Consider the following 15,434-nt stretch of genomic DNA (forward strand, 5'->3'; position numbering starts at 1 on the left):
GTGTATATATGTGTGGTGTGTGTATATATATATAACATTTCCTTTATCCATTCACCAATTGATGGTCACTTAGGTTACTTTCATATCTTGACTATTGTAAATAACATTGCAATAAACATAGGGTTGCATATATCATTTTTAATCAGCATTTTTTTTTTCAGGTAAATAATCAGAAGTAGAATTTCTGGGTCATATGGTAGTTCTGCCTTTATTTTTTGACCTTAAAAAAATTCTCCATACTGCTTGCCACAATGGCTGCACGAGTTATATTCCCACCAACAGTACAGGAGGGTTCCTTTACCCTCTGTCCTCACCAACACTTGTTATTTGCTGTCCTTTTGAAAACAGCCAGTCTGACAAGTGTGATATATTTGCATTTCCCTGATGATTAGTGCTGGAAAGCATCTTTTCATGTGTTTGTTGCCCATCTATATGTCTTCTTTGGAAAAATGTCTATCCAGATCCTCTGCCCACTTTTTGAGGTGTTTTTATATATTGAATTGTAGAGTTCTTTGTATATTTTGGATACTAACTCTTTACCAGATATATTTGCAAGTATCTTATCCCGTTCAATAGGCAGCCTTTTCATTTTATTGATATTACCTTTGCTGTGCAAAATCTTTTTAGTTTGATGGGAGGTGTTTATTTGTTATTGATTAAATTTCATTACCCATGATTAGTCTAATTTTTCCCAATTCAGTCTTGGAAAATTGTACATTTTTAGAAATTTGTCCATTTCTTTTAGGTTGTCCATTTTATTGGCATATAATTTTCATAATTATAGGCCAGAGTCTTTGCATTTCTGTGTTGACAATTGTGACTTCTCCTTTTTCATCTTATTTATTGCACCTACTCTCCTTTTCTCTTGATTAGTCTGGCCAGAGGTTTATCAATTTTGTTTGTCTTTTCAAGGAACCACCTCTTATGTTCATTGATCTTTCCTGTCGTGTTTTTAGTATCCATTCATTTCTTTCTGCTCTAGTTTTTATGATTTCTTCTACTAAATTTGGGCATTATTTCTTCTTTTTCTAGACTTTAAGTATAATATTAGATTGCTTTTGTCAGATTTTTCTTGTTTCTGCCTTAGGTTGGTATTGGTAAAAACTTGCCTTTAGAACTGCTTTTACTGCATTACATAGGTGTTGAATCTGTGTTTTTATTTGCCTGCAGGTATTTTTTATTTCTTATTTCATTTCTTCAGTGATTTATTGGTTGTTTAGTAGCGTGTTGTTTAGCCTCCACATGTTTCATTTTACGCAGTTTTTTTCTTATATTTGATTTCTAGTTTCAAATAATTGTCAGAAAAGATGCTTAATATGATTTCAGTTTTCTTAAATGTTCTGAGGCTTGTTTTATGGCAGCACATAATCTATTCTGAAGAATGTCTAATGTGCACTGGGAAGAAGTTGTATTCTGCTGCTTTGGGGTAGAATGTTCTATATAAACCAATTAAGTCTATTTGTTTTTCTAATGTGCCATTTAAGGCCAGTGTTTTCTTACAAATCTTTTGCCTGAATAATCTGTCCATCAATGCGAACTGAAGTGTTAGTTGCTCAGTCACGTCCAACTCTCTGCTTGCAACCGCATGAACAGTAGTCCACTAGGCTCCTCTGTCCATGGAATTTTCCAGGCAAGAATACTGGAGTGGATTGTCATTTCCTTCCCCAGGGAATCTTCCCAGCCCATGGACTGAACCCAGGTCTCCCACACTGTAGTCAGATTCTTAACAGGCAGAGCCACCTGGGAAGGCACACATCCAGTGACGTAGTGAGATGCAGAAGTCCCCTCCTGTTACTGTGCTGTTGTCAGTTTCTCCCTCATGTCTGTTAATATTCGGTTTATGTATTTAGGTGCCCCTATATAGGATGCGTATATATATATATTTTTTAATTTTATTTTTAAACTTTACAATATTGTATTAGTTTTGCCAAATATCGAAATGAATCCGCCACAGGTATACATGTGTTCCCCATCCTGAACCCTCCTCCCTCCTCCCTCCCCATACCATCCCTCTGGGTCGTCCCAGTGCACCAGCCCCAAGCATCCAGTATCGTGCATCGAACCTGGACTGGCGACTCGTTTCATACATGATATTATACATGTTTCCATGCCATTCTCCCAAATCTTCCCACCCTCTCCCTCTCCCACAGAGTCCATAAGACTGTTCTATACATCAGTGTCTCTTTTGCTGTCTCGTACACAGGGTTATTGTTACCATCTTTCTAAATTCCATATATATGCGTTAGTGTACTGTATTGGTGTTTTTCTTTCTGGCTTACTTCACTCTGTGTAATAGGCTCCAGTTTCATCCACCTCATTAGAACTGATTTAAATGTATTCTTTTTAATCGCTGAGTAATACTCCATTGTGTATATGTACCACAGCTTTCTTATCCATTCATCTGCTGATGGACATCTAGGTTGCTTCCATGTCCTGGCTATTATAAACAGTGCTGCGATGAACATTGGGGTACACGTGTCTCTTTCCCTTCTGGTTTCCTCAGTGTGTATGCCCAGCAGTGAGATTGCTGGATCATAAGGCAGTTCTATTTCCAGTTTCTTAAGGAATCTCCACACTGTTCTCCATAGTGGCTGTACTAGTTTGCATTCCCACCAACAGTGTAAGAGGGTTCCCTTTTCTCCATACCCTCGCCAGCATTTACTGCTTGTAGACTTTTGGATCGCAGCCATTCTGACTGGCGTGAAATGGTACCTCATAGTGGTTTTGATTTGCATTTCTCTGATAATGAGTGATGTTGAGCATCTTTTCATGTGTTTGTTAGCCATCTGTATGTCTTCTTTGGACAAATGTCTATTTAGCTCTTTGGCCCATTTTTTGATTGGGTCATTTATTTTTCTGGAGTTGAGCTGTAGGAGTTGCTTGTATATTTTTGAGATTAGTTGTTTGTCAGTTGCTTCATTTGCTATTATTTTCTCCCATTCTGAAGGCTGCCTTTTCACCTTGCTAATAGTTTCCTTTGTTGTGCAGAAGCTTTTAAGGTTAATTAGGTCCCATTTGTTTATTTTTGCTTTTATTTCCAATATTCTGGGAGGTGGGTCATAGAGGATCCTGCTGTGATATATGTCGGAGAGTGTTTTGCCTATGTTCTCCTCTAGGAGTTTTATAGTTTCTGGTCTTACGTTTAGATCATTAATCCATTTTGAGTTTATTTTTGTGTATGGTGTTAGAAAGTGTTCTAGTTTCATTCTTTTACAAGTGGTTGACCAGTTTTCCCAGCACCACTTGTTAAAGAGATTGTCTTTTCTCCATTGTATATTCTTGCCTCCTTTGTCAAAGATAAGGTGTCCATATGTGCATGGATTTATCTCTGGGCTTTCTGTTTTGTTCCATTTATCTATATTTCTGTCTTTGTGCCAGTACCATACTGTCTTGATAACTGTGGCTTTGTAATAGAGCCTGAAGTCAGGTAGATGATTCCTCCAGTTCCATTCTTCTTTCTCAAGATAGCTTTGGCTATTCGAGGTTTTTTGTATTTCCATACAAATTGTGAAATTATTTGTTCTAGCTCTGTGAAGAATACCATTGGTAGGTTGATAGGGATTGCATTGAATCTATAAATTGCTTTGGGTAGTATGTTCATTTTCACTATATTGATTCTTCCAATCCATGAACATGGTATATTTCTCCATCTATTAGTGTCCTCTTTGATTTCTTTCACCAGTGTTTTATAGTTTTCTATATATAGGTCTTTAGTTTCTTTAGGTAGATATATTCCTAAGTATTTTATTCTTTCCGTTGCAATGGTGAATGGAATTGTTTCCTTAATTTCTCTTTCTGTTTTCTCATTATTAGTGTATAGGAATGCAAGGGATTTCTGTGTGTTGATTTTATATCCTGCAACTTTACTATAATCATTGATTAGTTCTAGTAATTTTCTGGTGGAGTCTTTAGGGTTTTCTATGTAGAGGATCATGTCATCTGCAAATAGAGTTTTACTTCTTCTTTTCCAATTTGGATTCCTTTTATTTCTTTTTCTGCTCTGATTGCTGTGGCCAAAACTTCCAAAACTATGTTGAATGGTAATGGTGAAAGTGGGCACCCTTGTCTTGTTCCTGACTTTGGAGGAAATGCTTTCAATTTTTCACCATTGAGGATAATGTTTGCTGTGGGTTTGTCATATATAGCTTTTATTATGTTGAGGTATGTTCCTTCTATTCCTGCTTTCTGGAGAGTTTTTATCATAAATGGATGTTGAATTTTGTCAAAGGCTTTCTCTGCATCTATTGAGATAATCATATGGTTTTTATTTTTCAATTTGTTACTGTGGTGTATTACATTGATTGATTTGCGGATATTGAAGAATCCTTGCATCCCTGGGATAAAGCCCACTTGGTCATGGTGTATGATCTTTTTAATGTGTTGTTGGATTCTGATTGCTAGAATTTTGTTGAGGATTTTTGTATCTATGTTCATCAGTGATATTGGCCTGTAGTTTTCTTTTTTTGTGGGATCTTTGTCAGGTTTTGGTATTAGGGTGATGGTGGCCTTATAGAATGAGTTTGGAAGTTTACCTTCCTCTGCAATTTTCTGGAAGAGTTTGAGCAGGATAGGTGTTAGCTCTTCTCTAAATTTTTGGTAGAATTCAGCTGTGAAGCTGTCTGGACCTGGGCTTTTGTTTGCTGGAAGATTTTTGATTACAATTTCAATTTCTGTGCTTGTGATGGGTCTGTTAAGATTTTCTATTTCTTCCTGGTCCAGTTTTGGAAAGTTGTACTTTTCTAAGAATTTGTCCATTTCTTCCACGTTGTCCATTTTATTGGCATATAATTGTTGATAGTAGTCTCTTATAATTACTATGTCTTCTTGATTATTATCAAGACGATGTCTTTTTTTCTTTTACAATCTTTGTTTTAAAGTCTATTTGTCTGATATAAGTATTACTGTTCAGCCTTTCTTTTCATTTCCGGTTACTTGAAATACCTTTTTCCATCCCTTCTCTTTCAGTCTGTGTGTGTCTTTAGATCTAAAGTGAGTCTCTTATAGGCAGCATATACACAGGTCTTAAATTTGCATCCATTCAGCCACTCTATGTCTTTTTATTGGAGCATTGATTCTATTTACATTTAATATAATTATTGATAGGCATGCACCTACTGCCATTTTGTTACTTGTTTGGGGTCTATTTATGTAGTTCCTTTGTTCTTCTTTTGCTCTCTTCCCTTATGATTTGATTTTTATCTTTATTGCTTTATTCCTTTCTCTTCTGTGTGTATCTGTTAAAGATTTTTGGTTTGTAGTTACCATGAGGTTTATATGCAGCTCACTATATATACGTGTATGCATTGTGTGCATATACATGTGTGTATGTATGTGGGGGTATATGTGTGTGTATGTATATGTGTACATGTATATATGTGATTATTTCAAGTTGCTTACTTCTTAAGTTCAAAACATTTTAATGCTGAACAACTCCCCAACCTGTGTTTACTGTTTTTTATGTCCTATGAGTGTCCTTTAATTACTTACTGTGGATACAGATAATTTTACTGCTTTTGTCTTTTGACCTTCCGACTCAGTTTGTATGTGGATGACTTATTACCTTTAGTATATATTTATCTTTATCAGTGAGGTTTTCTTTATTGTAATTTTCGTGGTTCTAGTTGTAGGCTTTCCTTTTTTGTGGAGAGAAATTTCTTTACCATTTCTTGTAAAGTTAGCTTCAAAGTGATAAACTCTTTAAACTTTTGCTTATCTGTAAAACTTTTGATCTCTCTATAAATCTGAATGAAAGTTTGCCAGGTAGAATATACTTGGTTGTAGGTTTTTCCCTTTCATTACCTTAAATATATCATAACATTCCTTCCATCCAATAGAGTGTCTGCTGAAAAGTCAGAGTTTTTGCTAAAAGGCAGATGGATGGCTTTATTGGAGTTGCTTTGTACATAACTTGCTGCTTCCCCCTTACTTTTAGTATTCTCTCTTTATCTTTAATATTTGCCATTTTAGTATAGTACATCTTTGTGTTGATCCTGTTTGGGACTCTATGCTGCCTGGACCTGAATGTTTATTTCCTTTTCTAGGTTAGGGATATTCTTAAATATTACATCCTCAAATATGTTCTTTGATGTGTTCTCTCTTTTCCTTCTGAGACCCCTGTAATGTGAACATTAGTAAGTTTGGTGTTGCGTCAGGGGGCTTTTAAACTGTACTCATTTCTTTTCATTTTTTTCTGTTTAGCTTCAGTGATTTCCACTGCTATTTCTTCTAGTTCACTGATTTGTTCCTCTGTATTATCTAAATACTGTTTATTCCATTCCTTCAAGTGTTTTTTCTTTTTAATTTCATTTGTTCTATTTTTCGTATCTGTGTATTTTTTTCTTTGTTTAAAACATCTAAATTCTCATTCTGTTCATTCAATCTTCTCTTGAGTATTTGAACATCTTCACAATAATTACCTTGAACTCTTTATTGGGTAGATTGTCCCCCCCCCCTTCACTTCTTCCTCTGGAATTTTATCTGGTTCCTTCATGTGGGGCATATTACATTGTTACATCATTTTGCCTTATTTGCTGTTTTTGCATCTGTGTATTCAGTAGGTTTATTACTGGCCTGCTGGATGGTGGAGCTGTAGCCCCACACTACTAGCTGCTTGGCCTGAAGTGCTGACAGGTTGGTTGGTGGCGCCAGGTTCTGGGACTAATGAGGTAGAGGGAAGATTCCAAAATGGTGTTTGCCAGCATCATTGTCATCATGGTAGAACAAGTTTCTGAAAATGATTGCCACAAGTGTTTATGTCCCCAGGGTGAGCTCCAGTTGCCTCCTGTCTCTCTGAGAGGCTCTCCAAGGTTAACAGGTGGGGCTGCTTTCAAATTAATATTTCTACCCTGGGTCCCAGAGTATATGAGATAGTGTGTGCAATCTCTAAGAGTAGAGTGTCTATTTCTCTATTTCTGCTTGGCTCTCCTGAAAGTAAGCCCCAGTTGCCTTCAAAGCCAAATCTTCTTGGGACTCATATTCCTGATGCAGGACCTCCAGAGTGGGGAGCCCAACATGTGGCTCAGACCCTTTGCTTCTTGGGGAGAACCTCTGCAGTTGTAAGCATTGCCCTGGTAATGGGTCACCCTAGGGATATGGGTCTTGACTGTATCACATCTCTGCCCCTTCTACACTTCTTGTTGTGGTTTCATCTTTATATCTTTAATTTTAGAATATCTTTCTCATCAGTACTCTGTAAATTATAACTTTGTATGCTCTTGAAGGAGGTGAACTTAGGTTCTTCCTACTCTGCCATCTTGGCTACTCCCCATCTCACTCTTTCTAGCTGTGTTTTCTTTATTCTTGATATTCTACAGCTTAACAAGTCTGTGTCTTGGTGTGAATTTAACCTTATTTTGCTTGGTATTTGAAGTATTTTCAACTTAAGGACTCATATATTCAGTTCTAAAAAACATTCACCTATTATATTTGCAAATAAAGATGCTCCATCACTTTCTGTTTTCTCCTCTGGAAATTTTACAAGCGTCTCAGTTTATCTTCTATGCCTCTTCCTCTCTTCTTTGTCTGACCAGCAAACGAGTGAATTAAATGAGAAATCTGATGGAATCCTCATGCTATTCACTAGTTTGCTCTTAGATTGTGCCAGCTGAATATTGTCCTATCCTCATTCCTCTTTCTATTTAAAAATAATAATTTTGCATTTTCCCTAATGGATGTTATTCCTTTATTCACCCCTTTGTCTCTCAGTGGTGTTATTGTTCAGTCACTCAGTCGTGTCCAACTCTTTGCGACCCTGTGGACTGCAGCACACCAGCTTCCCCATCCTTCATCTTTTCCCAGAGCTTGTTCAAACTCAGTCCATTGAGTCAGTGATGCCATCTAACCATCTCATCCTCTGTCTTTTCTGATTCCTATGCTATTTTAATATCACCAGAATAAAATCTTCATTTTGATTTTTGGTTGGGAAACTGCTTTACTTTGAAATTTTGGATTGCAATCCATTTCAATGGGAATTTCTCTCTTTCTCATCCTGCTTAACCCTGTGATTGACTCCATCAAGACCCCCAAGGACTCTAACTTTACTCAGGCTTACACTGATTATTAGGATTTCTCTCCAAATGATATATTAGATACCACAACTCTTGTTCCCTCACTCGAAAGTATAGTTTACTTCTACAGGTTATGTCTGTATCCTCCTAAAATGGAATGTTAATTGAGCTATAAATTGTCTGCAACAGATTTTTTTCATACTCCTTTTATGAGCAGGAGCAACTCATCCCATCAGAGACACAGGTCCAGTGTCTCTTCATGTGGAACACTTTTACTCTCTTATTCTACAGGGACCAAACTCCCAGTAACCTCTACTTGCTTCTGCACCTGAAATCCATCAGGATCATAACTTCTGTCCTGGTCATGTAGTTCTGTCCAGTTTCTAGACCATAGAAATATTATTCTCATTTTGTGTTTTCTTTTTCTATTATCAAGTTTTTTATAAGAGAAGGTGTCTCAAGGTTTTGATATGCCACAGAGCAGGTGTGGGGGTAGGTAGTTATATATCAGGATTGGACAGAGTAATATATAAGGTCATCACACCATGGGGAAAAAAAGGCAGGGGTGGGAAATGAACTGAAGGGGTGCTTCCATGTACAGACTTACTGTCTTAAAAGAAATCTACCCTAGCTTTTCTGCATGTGCTGCTCCCTTGAAGGTGTACACATTATCTTGCCATCTTCATATCTTCAACAATTAAGATAGTGTCCAATACATTTTACTGAATAAATGCACAAATGTTCCAAGTCTTTGAATTTAATCAGTTTCAGTTAATGCAGCTATGTACCTAAAGATACGTTGAAACCATGTTGAGTAAAAGCCAAGAGAGAGTTAAGTCAGTCCTACAATAAATTTCCAATTCACTTATTCTCAAATAAATGTTCACAGATGCAGATAAGCCTGTATATGTCTTCTGAGAATCAAAACATAGATCCTTTACACTGCAAGCAATTTTTTTCCTCTGGGTCATCCCTGTTTACAACTAGTTTAAACATTTGAAATGAATCAGTCATTTACATTTTCATTATTTTTATATAGTAGTTTTACCTGAGAGTGTAATGGTGGCCATATTCAGAGTAGCTAAATGGGAGTTCACCATGTTTATATCTTACTGTATTCTGGTTACAAATAAAATCTCCTCAGGCCCTGGCTCAAAGTCTATCTCATCTTATTTTATACAAGTGAAAGTGAAACAACTATTGTCAAATTTGTCTCTCTGGTTTCCCAGAAGATTGTAAAGGAGGGAGTGAGGAGGGTATATACAAGCAGATAGGTATGTTGAGGTCAACAGGAAATAATTGCTGATAATCAAATGAAAGTTGCTCAGTCATGTCCAACTCTTTGCAACTCCATGGACTATTCAGCCCATGGAATTCTCCAGGCCAGAATACTGGGAGTGAGTGGCTTTTCCTCTCTTCAGGGGATCTCCCCAACCCAGGGATCAAACCCAAGTCTCCCGTGTTGCAGGTGGGTTCTTTACCAGCTGAGCCACATGGGAAGCCCAAGAATTCTGGAGTAGGTAGCCTATCCCTTCTCCAGCAGATCTTCCAGACCCAGGAATCCAACTGGAGGCTCCTGCATCACAGGTGGACTCTTTACCAGCTGAGCTATCTGCTGCTGCTGAGTCGCTTCAGTCGTGTCCTACTCTGTGCGACCCCATAGACGGCAGGCCCCCAGGCTCCGCCATCCCTGGGATTCTCCAGGCAAGAACACTGGAGTGGGTTGCCATTTCCTTCTCCAATGCATGAAAGTGAAAAGTGAAAGTGAAGTCACTCAGTCGTGTCCAACTCTTAGCGACCCCACAGACTGCACCCTACCAGGCTCCTGCATCCATGGGATTCTCCAGGCAAGAGTAGTGGAGTGGGTTGCCATTGCCTTCTCCTAGCTGAGCTATCAGGGAAGCCCTAATCAAGTAGGGTGAAGAAAGTTATACAAAGCTATTTTGATGTACCTGTTTTGTCTTGTCCACTTAGAGGACTACTGTATTATGACCAGGCCCAATTGTTGACTCATAATTTATATTGACTCTCAAAATATTAAATTATGTTCACTGTATTTCAGTTAAGTGGGTATGGGAAAAACAGGGAACATTGTGGAAGCATTTACCTGGAAAATTATTTTTGAGTTTTTCCAGAATCAGGTGTACAGTTTTGATGAGCTTATGATGGGGAAAGAGAGATTGAGAACTTCAGTAGTGTAGGCATTCACTTTTGGACTCAGTGACCTCATGCCCTGGAATGACTATAAACTGGCAAATGTGAATAAATTCTTCCCACCCAGAATCCCATATCCTACAGATCTCTCATCACAGAATGCTCGTCATAGAAGCAGTATCCAGGCTGAGTGGGATTCTAGTTTTCAAAGATAGGCTTTTGGAGGAAGGGTTGTACAAGAAAGTCAAGCAACTTACTCCATCTGGTTCCAACCTGAAATAGTGATTTGTTAAAAGACTAGTTCTAGGGAACAGTGGGATCATCTCTGAGGACTTATGGAGCTATGATTATGTTGATCTCTAATGTGATATCTTCCCATCTATTCAAGGTCATGTTACTTTGATTTTTGCCATTTGTGCCAATATTTTGAACTCCACTTAAGGCAACTCTCCATCATTAAAGACAGTAAGCACTGTAACAGACAGGACACTTCCTGACATGATTCTTGAACCCTTGTGCCTAGCACAAAGTAGGCATTTTGTTTGTTTGTTTTTGTTTGTTTTTAGTTGCTAAATTGTGCCAAACACTATTGTGACACCATGGGCTGTAGCACACTGGGCTCCTCTGTCCATGGGATTCTCCAGGCAAGAATATTAGAGTAGGTTGCCATTTCCTTCTCCAAGTAGACACTTATTCATTTTAAAAATAAATACACATAAAGAATTGATTAATTATTTGAGGAAAAAATGAAAGATTCTGCTCTTAGTTTCCCAAGAAAAAACTGGTTATTTCAGATTAAAAAACATTTTTGAAAGTAGGACCCTCCATCATCTGCCTTTTTCACTTTTATTTCCTCAGAGCCTTGTACATTGTGGGAGTGTCATAAATATTCTTGTATCAAAGAATAAACTAGTAAACCAATCTAAATTACATGTAGCCACTTATACTCTTTCAGTCGTGTTTTTAATTTAACCAGCAGTTTAGCAAATCTGACTAGGGATAAGAAACGTGGCAAGTAAAACAATTGGCTTTGTTTAAGAATTTGAAGAGGACCGAAGGACTTGATTTACATAATCTACAGTGATGTTAATGGACTAAATCAGGTTCACCACTTCTGTGCCTTTTAAGCCTCTCAGGACCTGTAGAGAAATTAAAAGGACTTTTACCCTATGTTTCAATAGAAAATGTCCCATTGAATCAGATAAGTGTGGTGATTACTATTATGTGCGTGTATATGTACATATACACATGTGTATGTGTGTATGTATGGTTAGTAGCATTATGGTCCAGGACATGCTCCACATGTTTTAAGAGAATCTCTTCCCTGAGCCAACTGTATTTTACTGTCCTGTGGATTTCAGCATCACTCATAAAGGTAAAGCCGAACCCCTGGGAGCTTTGAGTGTGTGTGCAACTAAACAGAGTTAATTACCATAAAACATATTTTTGTTAGGTTCAGAGAATCAGAGGCACTCTGAATTTGAATTAGTCGATAACTGGCAAGGAACAAGAAGGCCTTCCCTCCCTTGAAAATAAATTGCCTCTCACAATTCATCAAGGATCTTTCTTAGGAAATCCAAATACTGAGTGAGAGAGTTACTTTCACTCTTAAATTGAATCAGTTAAAGATTGCAATGTTGGTGAGAAAAAAAAAGTGGGCATGAACTGGAACATCAGAAGCACAGAATGAGCACAAGTCCATTATCTTCTATGATTAAGTCTTTCCCTTTTTCCTTCTCTCACATACTTTTTTTTAATCTTTAGTATGAATTACAGAAATTTCCTCCTTCCCTAAGACTGCTGAAATTAATCCCTAATAATTTTAAGGATGACATTCTATGATCTCCATTCTATGTCTAAGATCTGTGCTCTACTTCTGTTCATTTGTCAACATGGCTAGGTTGTAAATTCTTTGACAGGAGCTGCATTTTTACAATATTCTGTATTTTCTTTGACATTAAGAGGTACCATTCACACTATTAGAATGGACAAGATAGACCATACCATTGATTTGTCATGCCATTGCTTTCTTATGTTATCAAAGTGAAAGTGAAGTCTCTCAGTCATGACCGACTCTTTGTGACCCCATGGACTGTAGCCTACCACACTCCTCCATCCATGGGATTTTCCAGGCAAGATTACTAGAGTGGGTTGCCATTTCCTTCTCCAGAGGATCTTCCTGACCCAGGGATCAAACCCAGGTCTCCTGCTTTGTAGGCAGATGCTTTACCATCTGAACCACCAGGAAAGTCCTATATTATCAAATATTGATTTTATTCTAAAACATTGTACCTGAACTACTGAAATACTGTATATTCATAAATTGCCTCTGAAAGCTATTCATAGGAAAGCACTCCCTCTTTTTCAATGTCAAAAGACGTGATGTTTAATGTGAAGTCTTTAAATCTTGTGATATTTGTTTACTACACACATACACATATCACACAAATGCAAATAAAAATTGAATGCTCGGCATGGCAATATCAAATCTAGAATAAACAAAACTGTTCACTGTGTTTGGTGCCCTTCAAACCAGTACATGGATGGAACATAATATAGGGAAGAGGGGAACTGGGCAAGCAGGAAAGAAAACACAGGGCAAAGAAAGACTTGGTGTTCCTGGAAGCATATTGGAGATAAAAGGAAAATATAAATCAAACTGAGAAAACGTCCTTTGAGCGGCTTCCTGATGGAATGACACAATCCCACGTCGAGAACCATATGGGAGAGTTCAAAGGGTTTTAGACCTGAGCCCAGAGGGCAATGAGGAGGCTGGCTGGGAGAATAATTTGTTTTGTGTCTTGGGAGGAAGGCCAGAATGACTGATGCTTTGACAGTTCCTGCTGGCTGATCAGCAACTCCCTCCAATTTTTCTTAACCTCTTACGAGAGATAAGACCAGAAGGGCAGAGACTGTGTAGGAGGTGATGACAGGGAACAGCACTCGGTAAAAAGAGAGCCTGACATTACAAGCACATTCTAGTCAGACACAGAAGCTTGAGCTGATTAGGCTGTGTAGGTTTGACGTGGCAGCCTTGACTGAGCTCCGCTTCTTCAAACAAGGGAAACTTGTTGTTTCCATCAACATAAGGAAAATGCTGGAGTGTTTTCTTTTTTTGACAAAAATTTGTGGCACCACTTTCTTCCTTTTACTGAAGTGAAAAAAAAAAAAAAAGATCAGACTTGACATTAGGCAGAATCAACTTTAGCTAGAGCCCAGAAGATATCGAAGATACTTTTCTTTTTGTTTAAAGAAAGCAGATGGCTGCAAGAAAATATTTTCATTTTGATTTAGAGGAAATCACATACCAAAAGTTTACATTTTGTGTGATACATGACCTACATGTTAGAAAATTTATCACCATACTTTGAAAAACTTTGCTGATGCACAAATATAAATCTATCCATACATAATAAACACACCAAAAAATCCTTTACTGTATACTTAGTTTTCAAATTTTATCATGCCTGAAAATTACCTAAGATATTGTCTACCAAGTCTCTCGTCTGTGGTATTTTCCAAATGGTGATGTTTTATTTCCATCATTCCATCCCCATTTTTTTAAATTGAAATTCTTGTGAAAGAGCTTTCCTATCTCCATTCATTTATTTATTCATTTCACTTATTCATTCATTTATTCATTTCTTCAACATATCATAATCTGTTACTATTATTAATGTTTTTACTCCAATTTATTCCAGCTTTGGTCTTAGTAGCCTCCTTTTACTTGACTTCTGTGTCTTTTCAACCCACTCATGTTAACTTCTTTTTTTGTTTGTTTGTTTATATTTTATTGAAGGATAATTGCTTTACAGAATTTTGCTGTTTTCTGTCAAACCTCAACATGAATCAGCCATAGGTATACTATATATCTCCTCCTTCCTAAGTTTCCCTCCCATCTCCCACCCCATCCCACCCCTCTAAATTGATACAGGGCCCCTGCTTGAGTTTCCTGAGCCATACAGCAAATTCCCATTGGCTATCTATTTTACATATGATAATGTAAGTTTCCACGTTACTCTTTCCATACATTTCACCCTCTCCTCCCCTCTCCTCATGTCCATAAGTCTATTCTCAATGTCTGTTTCTCCATTGTTGCCCTGTAAATAAATTCTTCAGTACCATTTTTCTAGATTCCATATACATGCATTAGAATATAATGTTTATATTTCTCTTTCTGACTCACTTCACTCTATATAATAGCACCTCATTAGAACTGACTCATATGTGTTATGGCTGAGTAATATTCCATTGTGCATATGTACCACAACTTCTTTATCCATTCATCTGTCAATGGACATCTAGGTTGCTTCCATGTTCTAGCTATTGTAAATAGTGCTACAATGAACAATAGGATCCATGTGTCTCTTTCAATTTTGGTTTCCTCAGGGTATATGCCTAGGAGTGGGATTTCTGGGTCATATGGTAGTTATATTCCTAGTTTTTTAAGAAATCTCTATACCATCTTCCTGGAAAAGGCAATGGCACCCCACTCTAGTACTCTTGCCTGGAAAATCCCATGGAGGGAGGAGCCTGGTAGGCTGCAGTCCATGGGGTTGCTAGGAGTCCGGCATGACTGAGCAACTTCACTTTCACTTTTCACTTTCATGCATTGGAGAAAGAAATGGCAACCCACTCCAGTGTTCTTGCCTGGAGAATCCCAGGGATGGGAGAGCCTCGTGGGTTGCCATCTATGGGGTCGCACAGAGTTGGACACAACTGAAGCGACTTAGCAGCAGCAGCAGCATCATACCATCTTCCATAGTGGCTGTATCAATTTACATTCCCACCAACAGTGCAAGAGTGTTCCCTTTTCTCCACACCCTCTCCAGAACTTATTGTCTGTAGACTTTTGATGATGGCCATTCTGACCAGTGTGAAGTGATATCTCATTGTAGTTTTGATTTGCATTTCTCTAATAATAAGTGATGTTGAGCATCTTTTCATGTGTTTGTTAGTCATCTGTACTTCTTTGGAGAAATGTCTGTTTAGGTCTTTTTGTCACTTTTTGATTGGGTTGTTTGCTTTTCTGGTATTGAGTTATATGAGCTGCTTGTATATTTTGGAAATTAATCCTTTGTCAGTTGTCTCATTTGCTATTATTTTCTCCCATTCTGAGTGTTGTCTTTTCACCTTGCTTTTAGTTTCCTTTGCTGTGCAAAATCTTGCTTTCATTTTTGTCATCGAGTGTTCTGCCTATGTTTTCCTCTAAGAGTTTTATAGTTTCTGGTCTTACGTTTAGGTCTTTAATCCATTTTGAGTTTATCTTTGTGT

Source organism: Bos mutus, chromosome 7 (genome assembly GCF_027580195.1).
Source record: "Bos mutus isolate GX-2022 chromosome 7, NWIPB_WYAK_1.1, whole genome shotgun sequence".
In the NCBI taxonomy this organism is placed as follows: Eukaryota; Metazoa; Chordata; class Mammalia; order Artiodactyla; family Bovidae; genus Bos; species Bos mutus.